General features: G+C 42.0%; 1 pseudogene; it reads left to right on the forward strand.

Annotated features, from left to right (window-relative positions):
- Positions 1-1,930: 1,930 nt before the first annotated feature.
- Positions 1,931-4,976, forward strand: LOC122755158 (annotated as a pseudogene).
- Positions 4,977-6,199: the final 1,223 nt, after the last annotated feature.

Genomic DNA, 6,199 nt, shown 5'->3' on the forward strand with positions numbered 1-6,199 from the left:
GCAGGGTTAGATAGATTACTCCACCCAATTGAGTGTGCATGTTATTCACTTCTTGAGCAGTGGTTACCAAAGTGCTCTTAATTACTAAATGGCCTTTCTGGAATCTCTCCTTTTTCTCTCTATTTAAAGAGCTTCCACCATTGTTCAGGTTCTCATTACCTCTTGCTTGGACTAATGCAGTAGCCTTCTAAGAGAACTTCTTTCTTCTATTCTATCCTTTCTCTAATCTTTTTTTTTATTTTTAATTTTTTTTCCTTTCTCTAATTTATGACATCCCAGCCTATCAAAAATGATCTCCCTTAAAAATAGATCTGACCATGCCATTCTCATGTTCAAGAAAATTTAGTGGCTTCTTATTTCCTCTAGAATACGATACAAATCCATCAATTTGGCATTGAAATCTCTTCAGTCTTGCTCCAAGCTATTTTTTTTAACTTTTTCCCATAGACTCTATATACTATCCATACAGATTTTCTTACTGTTTCTGAAGCTTGAAATTCTGTCTCCTCTCTTTATGCTTTTCCATTTGCTATCCCACAGGCCAGGAATTCACTCTCACAATTTTGGAATCTTTAACTTCCTTGAAGACTCAACTTAAGTACCATCTTTGATAAAAAGCCTTTCCTGATCCTCCTAGTTATAAAGCTCTCTCCCTCTTCAAACTGCCTAGAACTTAATTATGTGTGAAAATGTTGTAAACTCACCCTCCCTCCTCCTAGTAGAATATCTCTTAAGGACCAGAACTGGTTTTGTTCTTCTCTTTCTTGTTTTATCCAAAGAACCTAAAGGAGTAACTTGTACATATTAAACTCTTAATAATAAAGGTTTCTTAAATAAAGACTTGTTTGTTTTGTTTTGTTTTTGCAGAGCAATGAGGGTTAAGTGACTTGCCCAAGGTCACACAGGTAGTATCAAGTGTCTGAGGAGGGATTTGAATTCAGGTCCTCCTAAATCCAGGGTGGGTGCTTTATCCACCTAGCTGCCCCAAGACTTGTTGTATAAATAAATGATTCTACTAAATGAAGGAGTTGGACTACCTGAAACCCATGATTAAAAAAAGAGCCTAGATGTCATATTCCAAGAAATTGTCAGGGAAAATTGCCCTGATATTCTAGAACCAGAAGATAAAATAGAAATTGAAAGAATTTACCAATCACCTCCTGAAAGAGATCCTAAAATGAAAACTCCCAGGAATATTACAGCCAAATTCCAGAGCTCCAAGGTCAAGGAGAAAATATTGCAAGCAGCCAGAAAGAAACAATTCAAGTATTGAGGAGCCACAGTCAGGATAACACAAGATCTAGCAGCTTCCACTTTAAAGGATTGGAGGGATTGGAATATGATATCCTAGAGGGCAAAAGGAACTGGGATTAAAGCCCAAAATCACCTATCCTGCAAAACCTCTATAATCCTTTAGGGGAAAAAATGGGAATTCAATGAAACAGAGGACTTTCAGGTATTCTTGATGAAAAGACCTGAGCTGAATAGAAAATTTGACTTTCAAATACAAGACTCTAGAGAAGTATTACAACGGCATGGAGATGTGATGCTATGAATCTATCATGTTATGAGAATCAAATGAAATAATGTGGATAATGTGCTTTGAAAACTTCAAAGTGCTATGTAAATGTTAGTTATTAGCCTAATTCCCATATTTTGCAGACAAAACTAAGAGTGATGAAGGGACTTATTCAAAGGAACAAAATCAATCAATAAATCAGTCAATCAACCAACCAAGCATTTATTAAGCCTTAACTCTGTGTTAGCCACTGTACCCAGAGCTGATCGAGTTGAGTGCTTCCACATCACCCTGTCCTCCTGACCTCGACCCCAGCATAGTCTACCCCTACAGAATCCTAGGCTCAAGCTTTCTCTTTTCCTTGGTGGCCCTGGAGCAGATGTCTGCCAGCTGACTGCAGAGCTGGGCATGATGGACCAGTTCACCAAAGGAATCCTTTTAGATGAACTTGAGCCTGACGGACAAGAGAACCTTCAGAAAAAAATGGCTGAGCAGCCCTTAGGCCAGCCTACAGCCCAGATCAAGAGACCCTGGGAACCACTTGCAGAAACCAGCAGCAGCCCTTGGAAGGTTGCTCCTTCCCTGGTGAAGTACTGCATGCCCCCCACGAGTAGCCCCACCCAGGGCAAGGGGCAGGATCTAGAGCTGCTTCCCAAGCACCCTGCCAGCCTACACAGAATGTGCTAGTAAGGCCTGGCCTTGGATGCACTCCATCCCAGCCAGGGCAGTGCCCGAAAGAACAGGCGGTGACTCCAGGGGGAGCCAGCATCAAGCCTTTCCTGGAACCTTTGGGAGAAAGTTGCCAGGAGAATTGCAGAGTGAGCCCTGCAGTGCCAACCCTGCCTCAAGCTCCCCTCATCACCCCTAAAAGGAAGGTCCTCCAAGAGATATCATTCAAGCAGAAACTGGTGTCGTCCTCTGCCACACTCAGCCAGCAGCTCAAGCAGGAATGAGGGAATGAAGCCAAAGAGGAAACCCCAGGCCAGAATGGTTTACCAGGAAACTGTGGCAGATTCTGAGAAGGAGCAGACTGCAGGACCTCAGACACCCAAGGGCTCTCAGCATCAAGCCTGTGGGCCTTCCTGAAGATGAAATGACCACACCTAGTCCTTTGAAAATCACTCTGTTCTAGAAACCTGGAAGGACTTACATGAACTGAAGATGAGTGAGATTAGCAGAACCAGAAGAACAGTGTACACAGTATCATCAACATTATGTGTTGATCAACTGTGATAGACTTGATTCTTCTCACCAATACAACATTACAAGAAAATTCTAAAGGACTAATGTTGGAAAAGGCTCTCCAAATCCAGAAAAAGAAAAGAACTGAAATATGGATGCGGATTGAACCATACTATTTCTTTTGTTTTGCGTGCTTTTGCTCTGATTCATCTCTTATAACATGACTAATGCAGAAATATGTTTAATGTTATTGTACATATATAACTTATATCAGCTTACCTGCTGTCTTGGGCGGGGGGAGAGGGGAGGGAGGGAGGGAGAAAAATTTGAAATTAGAAATCTTATAAAAACAAATGTTGAAAACTATCTCTTCATATAACTGGAAAATAATAAAATACTTTTATAATTAAAAAAATTAAAAGAAAAGCGCTCTGTTCACTTTGGACTCTGAGATTGAGAAGCAGCCAGAGGAGCATGAGGAGGAGAGGACCATGGAAGATGAAAAGATTCTCTACAGCTCCAGGGTCAGCAATAATCTCTTCAGTGATGTGATGTCTTGGACAGTGACCTAGGACTGCATCCTCTGGAGAGCAGCAAGGACACAGGCAGCTCCTAAGAGCTGGGGGATGACCTGAATATTTCAACCATATCATTGCTGTCCTGGTTAGTAGAAATAGTGAATGTGAGAAGTTGTGAGGTATTTGCTTCCGCTACTAGTTTGGAAGTCAGAGATAGGAAGCCATACAAGCGATGAAAGCCCAAATCCTGGAAAACTCCAGAGGACTCAGGTCCCAAGAGCGGAGTCTAAGGATAGCATCTGCTCTGGAGATTGCAACCACCTTCTCTACAGCATTGATTCCTACTGCTCTCGGAGGTTCAAAAAGGAACGAACATCTTTCGATAAAGCAGGTGATTGCTCACAGAGAAGACATCTCCTCGAAACTGGAAGAAAGGAAGAACGTGCTCTCCCCCTGCCAAGTGAATGTCAAGAAAATTCTGGAGCTGAACAGAGAGATCAATTTGCAGATGATGATATATCAGGCCAGCCAGGCTCTGAATTGCTGCACTGACATCGAGCACTGGAAGGGCTCCTTGGAAGAGGCAGAAGCCAAGAGACTCCTCCTGATTGCAACAGAGAAGAGAGCAACTTTGATTGAAGAGCTAAATAAACTCAGGCCAAGGGGCCTTAGCGACGGCCCAGAGCCAGTCCCACATCTGGTGAGCTAGCTCCATCGAGGGCCTCTGTCATGCTCTTGGAGTTCCAGCTGCCTCTGAAAGCCGACTTCGTGACCCTGATAAGGGAGCAGAAGCAACAAACTACTACTTAATTATGCTGAAAGAAAGGGCCGAGAATATTGTTTCGCTGCCTTAGCACTGCACTCTCTCACTGGAGACCCTCTGACATTCACCACCACATTGACTCTGCAAGATGAGTCCAAAGACTTTGAAATCAGTGTTGAAGGGGCCTGCACACCTTGCGAACCAGCAATTTTTATGCGTTGGATCTCACACCCTCTTGCTGTCTTCCATAGGAAGTAACAAATTTGTTGTAGACAAGATAATGATGTAAAATAGTAAGAGCTACTGGCTTATATGTTCCAGGACAAGTGGCCTTTCTTGTGTCCTTTGGAAGGTCATATTTACTTAAAAATAACATGCCAGATGAACTCCTTTGTGGAAGAAATGGGCTTTCTGACCATATTTGATAACCTCGTTGTGTTTGGATCTTGGCATAGGCATTGGTTTGTTCTGTCTGGAAACTTCATCTTTTTCTGGGCCTACCAAAAGGATGAGAAGCAAAAGACCCCCATAGGGAGGATAAACTTGGCCAATTGTACCAGTTCTCAGATTGAGCCAGCCAACTGAGAATTCTGTGCCCAATGCAATACATTTTATTTTTATTTTATTTATTTATTTTTTTAGTGAGGCAATTGGGGTTAAGTGACTTGCCCAGGGTCACACAGCTAGTAAGTGTTAAGTATCTGAGGCCGGATTTGAACTCAGGTACTCCTGACTCCAGGGCCGGTGCTCTATCCACTGCGCCACCTAGCTGCCCCCAATGCAATACATTTTAATTAATTACTGTCTGACTCCAAAGAGAAGATGACAAAGAGACTCTGGTCAGTCAGTGCTGAGAAAAGCTATGTGTCACTATGAACTGACTATCTGCCGATATTAAAGAAGAAAGGCACCTGTGGATGCAGAAACTGAATCATGTGCTAGTGGACATTCGCTCTGGCAGCCAGATGCCTGCTTCAAGCCTGTGGGAGCCTGAGCCCCTGTGGGAGGGTAGCCCCAGCTGGCTCTTGATGTCAGCAGAGGTGAACACTGACTTGGGTCTAGGTCTCACGGATCTTGACTTTTCTATTGCTGTTTTCTGTATGTGCAGATCTTTCACTACTACCTCTCCTCTGGCACCCTATACAGCAAGGGGTACAGGAGATGGTGTCCTATCTTTCTGAACCTCCTTGTCATGATCAGGCCTTATGGTCATTGTGTATGATGGGGCAAGGTTAGGGAGCCTCTTCTCAGTCTTTTTGCTGTGGCCAGAGAGCAGTTAAGGGTGTTTGAGCAAGGCTTTGTGCTGCCAGAATTTTACCAAGGGATTTAGGACTTTTTACTACTCTAACACCATGCTGCTTTCCCTCCCAGTGGGAGACTGCAGAAGAATTCAGATGAACTAATCTAAATGCTGTTGGTTCTCACTTAAAAACACTAATTTCCATCATTGTTTTCTTGTTATATGCTTTTTCTTTGGAAATCTAGTTTTTTCTCAATATATAACCCTAAAATATATTTTATGTATTTACCTAAATAATAAATGCTTGTAAGTACTTTTATTTACTGGTAGACTTGGAAAGAGCCCATCTTCCTTAAATCCAAGTTTCTTTGTCCTATGCCACAGTAATACAATGTTTGAAACCTGAATCCTTCTAATGGAATGAGAAAAGCACCATTACCCATAAATTGAGGAATGGTTGAACAAATTGTTGCATATGTATATGATAGAATTCTATTGTGCTGTAGGAAATTATGATGGGAACAATTTATACAATACTCTAAAGACAATTTTAAAAGTCTTTGGGGGCAGCCAGGTATTACAGTGGATAAAGCACTGGCCCTGGATTTAGGAGGACCTGAGTTCAAATCCGGCCTCAGACACTTGACACTTACTAGCTGTGTGATCCTGGGCAAGTCACTTAACCCTCATTGCCCAGCAATTAAAAAAAGGAACTCTGCTCAACACAATGGAGCCAACCATAATTCTAGAGAACTCATGATGAATCATGCTGCCCATCTACATATGGAGAGCTTATGGACTCAAAGGATAGATATAGATAGACCAAATAGTTATGTATATATTTTATATGACTAATGGGGAATTTCTTTTCTTTGACTATACATATTTATAATAGCTTTTGTTTTTCTTGCTTTCTCAGTGGGTGAGGAAGGGAAAAGTGGGAGGGAGAATTCACAACTGAAAATAAAATAAAATTT

Source organism: Dromiciops gliroides, chromosome 4 (genome assembly GCF_019393635.1).
Source record: "Dromiciops gliroides isolate mDroGli1 chromosome 4, mDroGli1.pri, whole genome shotgun sequence".
Classification (NCBI taxonomy): domain Eukaryota; kingdom Metazoa; phylum Chordata; class Mammalia; order Microbiotheria; family Microbiotheriidae; genus Dromiciops; species Dromiciops gliroides.